At 39.6% G+C, this 11,004-nt stretch overlaps 1 long non-coding RNA gene across 1 annotated transcript; it reads left to right on the top strand.

Annotated features, from left to right (window-relative positions):
* The first annotated feature begins 40 nt into the window (after positions 1 to 40).
* On the top strand, positions 41 to 2,205 carry LOC133208720 (uncharacterized). The gene is made up of 2 exons (XR_009724501.1): positions 41 to 726; positions 2,029 to 2,205. It is a non-coding gene; the product is annotated as an uncharacterized LOC133208720 (long non-coding RNA).
* Positions 2,206 to 11,004: the final 8,799 nt, after the last annotated feature.

Genomic DNA, 11,004 nt, shown 5'->3' with positions numbered 1-11,004 from the left:
AGGACACCTGCAAATTAAAGTAACTTGCTATCTTAGGAGAAATATCTTGTCTGTTTCAGCGAGTGTGCAGTCATGGAAACAGAATTCAACATTTCCGGTGGAATTACATTTGACACCACAAGAGGGGGAACGCCTTTGCTTGATGCTTTCAGGAAAGAAAGGCAGACAGCAGTTTTATGACCTGCTCAGAACATAATCAGACCGGTATCTGTGTTCTTGCCCATACCAGAAGTCCTGAGAAGGACAGGCTTAGGTCCAGCGAAGAGTGGCAGCTGCATGTTCTGAATAATGCTTTAAAAGAGCCTGCTGCAAATTCAAATGAAGTCAGAGTTCAAACATTCCTCTTTCCTTACAGGATTGCCCTCATATCTGTTGCAGAAAACAGAGTTTATCATCCTGGCTGTTTCCAGTACGTAATAGCATATACGAGTACCTAAATCAAAAGGATTATGAACACCCTTTTCAGAACTTCCACATTAAGCATGAATAATAAGCTAATAATATCTAATAATAAATCAGCTATTTTACGAAAATGGAAAAAAAAAAAAAAGGAGTCCCCCACCCTCATATTTCCCATTTTTCTTCTTTATTTTTTTCTCAGATAAATTTGTGAAATCTACAAGTCCCTCTGATATTTAGTAGTGAAGAGCTACTTATAAAGACACCCTTCGGAAAATACAGCGCTTAGGTCAAATCAGTTGCCAGTTTACCTCCTGCCAGTATGATGTAAGCACATGGGCAGCTATGGCCTTTGTTCTATATATATTTCTTCATATCACACTGTTGAATTCACTTCTGCTTTAAATGCCTTTTAGAGTAATCCCTTAGCTCTGCCCACTTAGTGTAATACCAGGCCATCATTGCCTTTCATCTCAGCTTATGATATCCATCTGCTGCCAGTAATTCTCTTGACACACTAAGGTACTCTGAATTAGCTCCTGCCAGTAATAGCTGCAAGTGAGTAATATGCACAGAGTAGACAAGATCTCTATAAGCAGTTGCCAGCAAAAGGTAGCAAGTGAAGAAAAGCATGTAGGTTTCATATTCCTTTCTTCATTTTACTTATAATTTCCCTCAGAGCACGTGCATTTGTTGCAGTTCTTGCCACAAATCCAGACAGTAAAAAGATGCATATTGGCCTACTGACCTCCCTCCACATATCTCAGCTGTGCATTCTCCAAAATATGTTAAGTAGTAGGAGACTTGACAACGTTCCCACTTCCCATTCATGCCCTCGTTTGTCAGCTGAGCACAGAAACAGCCCCGTTTGCCAAGCTTGCTAGGCTTGGCTAACAGCGTGGTGGCACTTCGGTCGTGATAGTATCACCTTACACCTTTGCATTGCATGAGCTTTGCCTCTTCCTCCTTCTGTGGGATGCACATTTAAACAGGGCTTTTGGGACCTGCTCCCATCTGAGGAAGAGGTTACTGATGACAAAGTATTCCAGTTGACCCAAAATGTACCTCCTCACCTTCTGCATGATCTTAGCTAGAAGCACAAGCACATCAGCCCTGACTTCAGATATTATGTTGGCTCCTATTTAGCAACAGATGCCAGTGAGCAGGACTTATCCCTAACATCCATTGTAATTAATAGATTGAATTGAAGATACACTAAATATTGAATTGAGACCTACAAGTCACTAAGGTGTTTCTGCTTTTCTGGAACAGTGCAGATTACCAGATTTCATGTGTGTTAAAGTATTCCAGTTGACCCAAAATGTACCTCCTCACCTTCTGCATGATCTTAGCTAGAAGCACAAGCACATCAGCCCTGACTTCAGATATTATGTTGGCTCCTATTTAGCAACAGATGCCAGTGAGCAGGACTTATCCCTAACATCCATTGTAATTAATAGATTGAATTGAAGATACACTAAATATTGAATTGAGACCTACAAGTCACTAAGGTGTTTCTGCTTTTCTGGAACAGTGCAGTTTACCAGATTTCATGTGTGTTATGGTGCAAAAGAAGTGATCAAACTTTCTAGAAGCTTTGATGTCTATATAATCCAATTCTTGTTCCAGGCAAGAATTTCACTGTACAACAAACTTTCAGAGACCATCGGACCACTGTCTGAGTCTGACCAGCCTTAGATGTTGCTGTAAACCTCCTCTTTTGGTGGGTCCCAGGAGCAGCAAAGAATGAGGAAATAAAACCTCTCTAGATTAAAAAGAATACAGATTTTTATTCTGTTCAGCAAACAGCAATTATTTTCTTTCACAATAAAATGTTGAATCAAGAAAATTAACTGAGTGCCTTGCACACTCAAGGCATAGATTTATTTCTCCAAAAGACAGGGCACTAGAAATCAGGTAAGACTGAATCGCCCAGGAGAGGTTCAGGGAAGCACAAGGAGAAATGTGGCCGTGATTTTATCCCCTCTCCTCTGTTAAGACTGACTTGCCCTCCTACAATTTATCAAGACAAACAAGGCAACATTTTGCCTTTGAATGCAGAAAACATTAACTTTCACAAACAGCTTCACAAGTAATTTAGCTGCTGACTGGGGGCTAGTCATGTAGTAAATGACTGCTGAAACAGGTTTAAAATGATTAGGAGTGTGTGGCAGAGAAAAGGATCAGGAAACTATTTCTTTTTTTCTGTAAGGCATTTCATGAGATGCCTACATGAAGTATCTGGTTTACGGAGTAATTATGAGAAGTATAATACCATAGTATTGAATGCAACCTGCAAATAAACAGCATAAAAATTGCGAAAAATCATGCTGGCTTTAACTGCAACTATTCCAGCCTTCTTCAGTTATGCATACTCTCAGAGTAACACTATTTTATGTTAGAGGTGAACAGTGTTAACTAATCCTTGTGTATCAATACAGCAAGATTTGCTCAGACCAATTCACAGTGATGAAAAGTATTACAGTCAGTGGAGATTTGTAACTAACATTATCTGTGAATTATCCATCTTTCCTTTTTTATTTTACAAACAAAATGGGCTTTTTCTGAAGTCTTTCTATGTTTATTAACTTACTTTCTGATTGACAGTAATAAAAGGAGAGTAAACAGGCCCAGCACCTCTCTCAGAGCTTGGGCTTTTGTTAGAGGCTGAGTGATTGTCACTGGTCTGTCACTCTCCCCAGTGGCACAGTCCTACCAACTACATCTAGTGAAAGTGCTGGTGCTCTCTGACATGTCAGACATCTCAGAGGAGTGAACTGAGTGACACGGACATGGTCACTAGGAAATAATCAGTTGGAAATGATTTCTCTGTGTGAGTAGGGTCAGGATATACATTTTTCCCCTTTAGTGCACCATAGAAGAAATGCTGTGCTCTGGCTAATCACAGGCACCAGAGCAGCCCTGCTATGACCATCCAAGAATAAACAATGGCGAGCACAGGGGATGATAGCTGGGTAGACCAGGCAGCAGCTGTGCTGAGGAAATGAAGGTGGGCACAATCCGCCTTTGCACAAATCAGACACTAAGCATCCTAGAGCCAGAACAGGAATATCCACACTCTGACGCTTACCAAAATATAAATAATTCTAATTAAGTAACTCCTGCATTTGATAGACTGGAGGCTGACAGTCCTTAGGTGGTGTGAACTATGTGATTGGGCTGTTCAGTTCTAAGACAGTTGGCAGGGCTGGGCAGCACACTGTATCACAGTATCACAGTATGTTAGAGATTGGAAGGGACCTCAAAAGATCATCTAGTCCAATCCCCCTGCCGGAGCAGGAACGCCTAGATAAGGTTACACAGGAACATGTCCAGGTGGGTTTTGAATGTCTCCAAAGAAGGAGACTCCACAACCTCCCTGGGCAGCCTGTTCCAGTGTTCCGTCACCCTCACTGAGAAGAAGTTTCTTCTCAAGTTTAAGTGGAACCTCTTGTGTTCCAGTTTGTACCCATTTCCCCTTGTCCTATCTTCCCCTTCTTCCCCTTCCTCCACTGTGAGGGGAACAAGGAAGGACAGCAGTACTTTGTTACCAACACTCTCTTAATTTATGGTTGAAAAGTCAGAAATCAGGGTCTCAAATTAATAAAACAAACCAAACCCACAAGATCTAAAAGAGCAGAGCAGTGTTGAATTCTTTTCTGTCAGGCCTTTTAGATTCTCTGTTTATACTTTAGTTGCATTTTTAAACTTCCTCTGCAATAATGGTGCATGGAAAGGGCATTTGTTTGGGGAGGTTTGTTCTTCTATTAGTTACTTTTTGGGTTTAAAAGGACAGAGTACTACAGAATCAAAAGACTCAAGTTGTGAGGAATACAATTAACAGATTTTAACAATTACATTCACTGTGAAAGCCAGAAATGAGGGCAATCAGCATGCCACTGTGGTCATGCTGTAGTTCCAGGTCTGGCTGATGTGCCAGTTCTGGCTGTACCTTCTCAGCACTACCCTTCATTCACCTCATTAAAGTCCTTCCAGATGTTGTCACAGAGTGCAGACAGCTCATGTGGAACCAAGGAAGAAACCAGAAATGGCTGTCCAAGGACAACATCAACCTTTGTGCAGCATCTAGCAGAAAACACGAAGATTTAAGAAAGCCATATACCTGTTTTGTTTCCCTTTCCCCTTCCTATAGTAATGGTTTACTTCTTTTCAAGTTTATCCCTTGCTTTTTCCCCTACTCTTCCTTTCTTTACCATTTCACTGCCATAATTAGATGCACTTGAGAGTGATTTTACCTTATACAACAGTATGAACAACTGCAATTTCTTTTCATTGCCTCCTTTTTCCCCTCCTCCCCCTCAGAACTTGCTTTAATGACTTGTCGTAATTAAGTTTGAACAAATTCTGTATAATATTTCCAGATTTTCTATGGTGTGATCACTTAACCTCCAAATTATAATCACAGGTTTGGTATGCATGCAGACTGATTATTATAATGGGTACCTGATACTTCCTTTTTAGTTGTCATTATAGCTTCACACGCAAGGAAGCTAAGACAGTTCAATTTTAGGAATAAACAGGATACACTGTCCTAAAAGAACCATGTTTTTCTTCCAAATGCCTATTGCTTTCATATAATGTCTTTAACTTTTACAAAGAGAATCTGCTGAGCGTTATCTGGGTAAGTGTGGTGAGAATTAGACCACAGTCTGAAATAAAACCAGTACTTCAGAGCATATTAGAAATTAACCAAAAATAAAAATAATGTTTGTGGGGTCAACATTTTTTATTCTAGCTGAAAATCTGACCAAAGCTCTGCGTCACAATGCATTAGTAATTCTAGTCCTCTTCACTGAAAAGGTGGCACAGGCTTCTTCACAGTAACTTAACTTCCTTGCAGCATCTCATTTAATGAAGAGAGACATTTGAGACCTGAGCTAATGATTTTGTAGGAATGCCCTGCAACAAAGGTAAAATTTAAAACTAATTGATCTGAGTTTGCTGTAGGATGGAAAGGGTGAGCAGAAAAGTGAAAGAAGGCTCTAGAACAGTCAAAATGGGCTCCAAACGCCTGTGGGTTGTGCTTAGGAAAGTTCATAAACCCTGGATATATATGTGGGCTCCTTGCCCCTGCAAAGCTGTTTGACAAACACTGTTAAGAACTGCTACTTCCATTTCAGAAAGATCATGCTTCTGTAAAAAGTTTCAGACTTGAAAAATAAATCTAATACTCTTCACAGAACTTGGTTAAAGTTTTAAATGGTGACCATTTAAATTCTTTCATTCACTCTGAACTCAGATAAAAGGGTAGAAGAAAAGTTACTGAATTAGAAAATTATTTTAAGCTATGATATTTCTTAATTACCAGCACATCATAAATGATGGGTAAAATTAGAACCACATTTTCATCTGCTATTAATGGCAGAAGTTAGTACAAATTGACACTGCTCTATTGCCACTTAATGGTCTATATAACCAAGATATGAGGAAGTAATTTACAATAATTTTTATTTTTGTCTTTGCTTGCAGCATCTCTTCTGAATATAACATTTTGTTCCCAATACCACCTAGAAAGCAGCTTAAAGGTTTTAAAAGGTTATTGACTTAGTGTCTGTGTCTGTAGTCCTTTATTGATGTAAGTCAATAGTCAGTAGACGTTTTGCTCTGATTTAATTCTGAACTTTTTTCTTTATCAGACCTGACATTTTGTTCTGCATTCTCATTCCTGAGAGTATTTCTGTGGTTTATATTTCTTTCTGTATTCAGAAAAATACAGCCCTCACCAACACATTGTTTCCAGCAGCAGGATTCTCTTACTTAGCTTGGTGCAGGCTTTATTCAGATGGGGCTTTTCGTGCATACTGCTATTGAGAAAGGCAGTTAATCCAACTGGTGAAACAGTTCTTGGCACCAGGACTAGCTCTGCTCTATGGCTATTTCATGTAGTGTACTCCCAGGCTAGTACAGCTTTCTCACTGCAGCCATAGCAGGGACATTCTGCAACTCATCCAGCAGAGTCCAGCAAAGCAGTACTATTTTCTCCCTTCTACACTTCCTTTTCCCTCCCATCCTAGGGAGATTGCAAGAAAACTTCTTTACCTGTTTTCCCTTTTCTTTCAACTAGCTATCACACTATTCTCGCCATACTTAGCCTCCCTTCTCCCTTTCACCCAGTCTTTTTTATAAGCTCTGTGGTATGTGGAATTCTCCTGTTCAGTGCTTGCACAACATATTATTGCACTTGTGATTGCTGGTGACTGTTGCAAGGCTATTGCTTATAATGCATGCAGTCATCCTAAGCTATTTGCAATTTCAGAGTTTTTTTCATATATTTTTTTTCATATCCATAAACTTTCAGCTCTAGCTGCCCGTTGCTGTGTCCATGACTTCAAACCACAGAAATAACAAATCACCCCAACGAAGCAAACTGTTTCCACTGGTGATTTGCTAGTTTTAAAGGATAGAGACCCTGTTGCATCACAGAATTGGTCTAGATCATCTAGATTAATTTAAAGCTGTAATACTATAGCCATTGCCAACCCTTTCATAAGGTGTAACGTTAAAACAGTAAAAATCTGAGTAGAACGCAAGGTCTGCTGAGAAGTTTATTTTAGTTGTTGTTACCTAAGGGGCAGCCACTTCCCAGGAACATCCCAGAAAACCTTCAGGGATACTGGGGAAGGGGCTTTCCCACAACCACTGGCACTGAGTGGAAAGTTCCCTTTGTAGCCCAGGAACGCCACTGCTGGAACCAGATGAAAAGCAAGCGATGGCAGCTTGGAGAGGACCGGGCAGGGAAAGCCCAGCTGCCTGGGGCGAAGAAGACACTGGGCAAGCAGGTCCCCCATGAGTGAGCCACACGGCCACACCAGCCCTTGTGGGAAATAGGTGGCTGCCCCAGATGAGAAAAGCTGTGTTATTTACATGTTATCTGTACTCCAAGAAGAGCAATGTTATTTGAAATTAATCAAAATACAAATGAATGAAGCCAAACTTGTGCCAATAAATGGTAAAAGATGGCTGAGGAAGGCCCGATATCCACACATCCACAACACAGTTTCCTTCAGAAAGAAGTAGGCTGCTAGGTCATGGAGATTGGTTTACTGATCGTATTGACACTGGCTTACTCAACTAATTAAAATCCTCATTAGTGCTCTTAACTGAAAACCTGCTATTTTCAGGTCAGACTTCTGCCTGCATTCATTTGTCTGATCCCAGGGTTAAAGCTCAGGGACTCAACAGCAGAAAATAGCTCTTCCCAGCTACCTCACCACTTCTGGTTTGTCCTTGACAAAGAGACATGATCTGTTTGACTTTCTTAGCCAGATTGTAAATGTGAAGGCAAGAACTTCCCACTTGTCAGACACACAGATGCTCACTTCCTAGTATTACAAAAATAAGGTGGCAGAGGAAAAGGATTAATTTTATTTATTCAGTCATTGACATTATTCTGAGCAGTTTGTGAGCATAAACAGGGTAACTGGGTAAGTACTCCCATGACTGTGCTGCAACACAGCATTTTAAACTGCATACACACAACTGATAAAAGTGCTCCAAAACCACATGACTGAGGTACCAGCAGTAATACTGTTGTGTGCAGGCAATACAGACTTGCTTGATTAAAAAGAGAGAGTGGAGGACTTGCATATGGAGGCATACAGGACTGTACACAAATAGAAGTCAAGTACTGCATCATCATCTTCCCCTAACACACACTGATCAAATAAGTTTTCTTTGGCTTACTATGTCTTTAAAGGTCTGAATACCCTTGTGTTCTTCAGGTGATTGGTTCACAGTATTATGTTTCTGCAGTGCACTTCAGGATTTCTGCCTTTGAAGAGCTTTATCTGAGCCACGTATACTAAAGACAAATGCTAAGATACATGCTAATTGAAATAGATAAATCTCTGTTAAATAATCTCAAAATGCCTACTTAAACAGAAATGGCACATTCAAGTTTATGCCATCTCCCTCCCTCCCATTCTTTTATGAACAAAGTTTAAACTCGGTCTAAGAATATTTGATAGATTTGTTTCTGTAGTGAAAACCCTACCCTGTTATCTTGTTACCAAGGACATTTTGCATTTTTTTTGACCTATCTTTGAATATATGTTACATACACGATAAACAAAACAGTAAAGAAATTTTCCCTTCTTTTTTAATTACTATACAGCTATTACGCATGACATCTCTTTAAATACTGCTGACTAACACTCCGTTTCCTAATTCAGAATTGGTATAAATTTCCCCTTTTAATAAAGGGAAAGGGCTAGTGTAAATTGCACTTTTACAGTAAATAGCTTTTTAGCTGTTGCTTTAACAGAGAATAACTGTGTAGTATTTTCAGCTAATAGGAAAATTACATGTTTTCTATTGTTTTCTAAACATGGAAAAAAGGCTCTTTTCTGGATTACAAATCTGGATACTTTATAACCCTATGGGTTATCTGGAATTAAAATTTTTTATATATATAGCAGGTAGGATATAATCACCCAGACATATTCTGAATCATAACTTTGGAGCCCAAAGAGAAATATGAGTCAGGGAGGAGATGGAAAAAAACCCTAAGTGAACAGAATATGCACTTTGTTACTAAGCTAAATAATGCATTAGAAAAATTATTTGCAAAAGAAAAATATTAAGTGTTTCTTCAGTCAAATATTTGTATTTCTTTATGTAATATTTCCACAGTCCTAAGTGACAACATTAAATTCTAAAAGCTGTATGGCAGCATTAAAAATGCCTATATTCTGTTTTATTCTCCCTACTATTTTCTACCCAGAAACCCCAGCTAAAAAACATCAGCATAGCTTCATACATCAACACAGGGATGTCAAAGAGGCCAAGTTCACAGCCGTTGTAATTGTACTGGCCATTTCATTATATCATGGCAAGATAAAACCTCACTAGTGCAGCAGTGCTCTGGGGTTCTACCACATGCCACAACTCCCAGGGAAAGCTATTCCTCCACTCTCAGCCAAACCCTCAGCAGGAACAGCCTGGAAGGGCTAGCTCAAAGCTTTTGGCCAAGGTGGTGACTGAGGGGGACAAACCACACAGTGCATGTCCTGCACAAAGAAATGTGCCTGCATCCTCCTGAGCATGCCAGGCAGGTGTGTTCAGGTGTCCTGCATAGGACATAACTACGTAATGCGGCAACTTCCACATTATCTGGGATATCTGGTGGGGCTGGGATCTGCCTGATATCTGGGCAACCCCCCACAGCATAAACCCAGGCCCTGAATGTGAGGTCCTGTCCAAAGGGAAGGAGAGGACCCTTGAGGGTGTCCCCCTGGGACAGCCTCTGTAGCTATAACCATGGGGACTGCTTTTTTCCAGATACTTTGTCTTTGAAAGAGCACTAAGTATTAGTCTCATGTTATATTCTGTATTAAAGATACATCATTAGCTTTACAAATGGCTTTTAGCAATGTATGTCTGATACATATATTGGTATCTGGTAGAGCCACATGGAAAAAATATAGGAAATACTGTGGGAAGTTTTGTTGTGAAGGAAGACATAATTTTAAACCAAAATATTTCTGCTCCGTGTTTTGAAATCAGACAATGAAGCACAGGTCACAAGATCTTTTATTCCTAAATGAGTATTCCCTAAATGCTGAGAACACCAGCACACAACAATACCATTATTAAATACCTGAGGCTTTTCCATGTTTCTCGTGTTGCTGTAAAATGGAAAAAAAGGAGGAAACACATTTTGGAAGCATATTGTCCCAACTGGAGGTTCACAGTATGAATTGATTAAGATGTGGATGACTTCTGGTAAGAAGTAAAGTTACACAACTTCAAGGTCAGGAAGCACTAGATTAAGAACTGCTGCAACTCCAGTGCTACATTTTTGGTATTTGATTTTATTTTACTTTATTTTTATTTTATTTTACTTTCATTATTTTATTTTTATTTTACTGTGGACAAATGGTATCTTCCCAAAGTCCATCTTTATCTTCCAAAACTGTCTAGATGTTATTCCTCCTTACCACCCTAAGCTCTTAGTCAACTAACCGTCGGAAAAAGTGCTGTTGAAATTTGGCTCTTTTCGCTGTGTTCCACTAATACAAAAGCTTTGGGGAAGTTCTCCTACAAAGCACAGTCATCCTCAAACCCCAAAGAATTACAAGGGCACCACTTCAATAAATCTTCCAAGGGTTAATACTAAATAATATTGTTAATATTAATCAGCTTAATAATGAAGTTACTAGAACCACAAAGGCAAAGTACTCACCTGTACTTTTTTTCACCTCAGTGAAACTCTAAAGATTTCCCTCTTGTGGAGAACTTGGTCATGTAAGGACAGAATATACATCTGGCCATTCAGGGAGAATCTGAGGAAAACTTTTGGCTGAAAGAGAAGACGTCATGGGACAGCTTTATGAGAAGCCACAGAGAACTGGATTATAAATAATTACCAAAACAGAGGAGATTTCTTGGAAAAGGCCAATATACTATATACAGATGTCTGGTTATTTAGACACAGATTGGATTTCTTACAGCAAACAGGACAGTGTGGGCCGTTCACCTAAATGGTGACATTGTATTTCAGCATTGCCAGTAGTCACCAAGAATGACCAACTGTAGCAGAAGTGTGAAAGGTCAAGATGACGTTAACAAATGTTAATGATGATC

Source organism: Neopsephotus bourkii, unplaced genomic scaffold, assembly GCF_033783945.1.
Source record: "Neopsephotus bourkii isolate Nb327-2 ecotype Australia unplaced genomic scaffold, CSIRO-AGI_Nbou_v1 NB_275, whole genome shotgun sequence".
In the NCBI taxonomy this organism is placed as follows: domain Eukaryota; kingdom Metazoa; phylum Chordata; class Aves; order Psittaciformes; family Psittacidae; genus Neopsephotus; species Neopsephotus bourkii.
The sequence above is the reverse complement of the archived record's forward strand: the minus strand, read 5'-3'. Positions and strand labels throughout refer to the sequence as shown.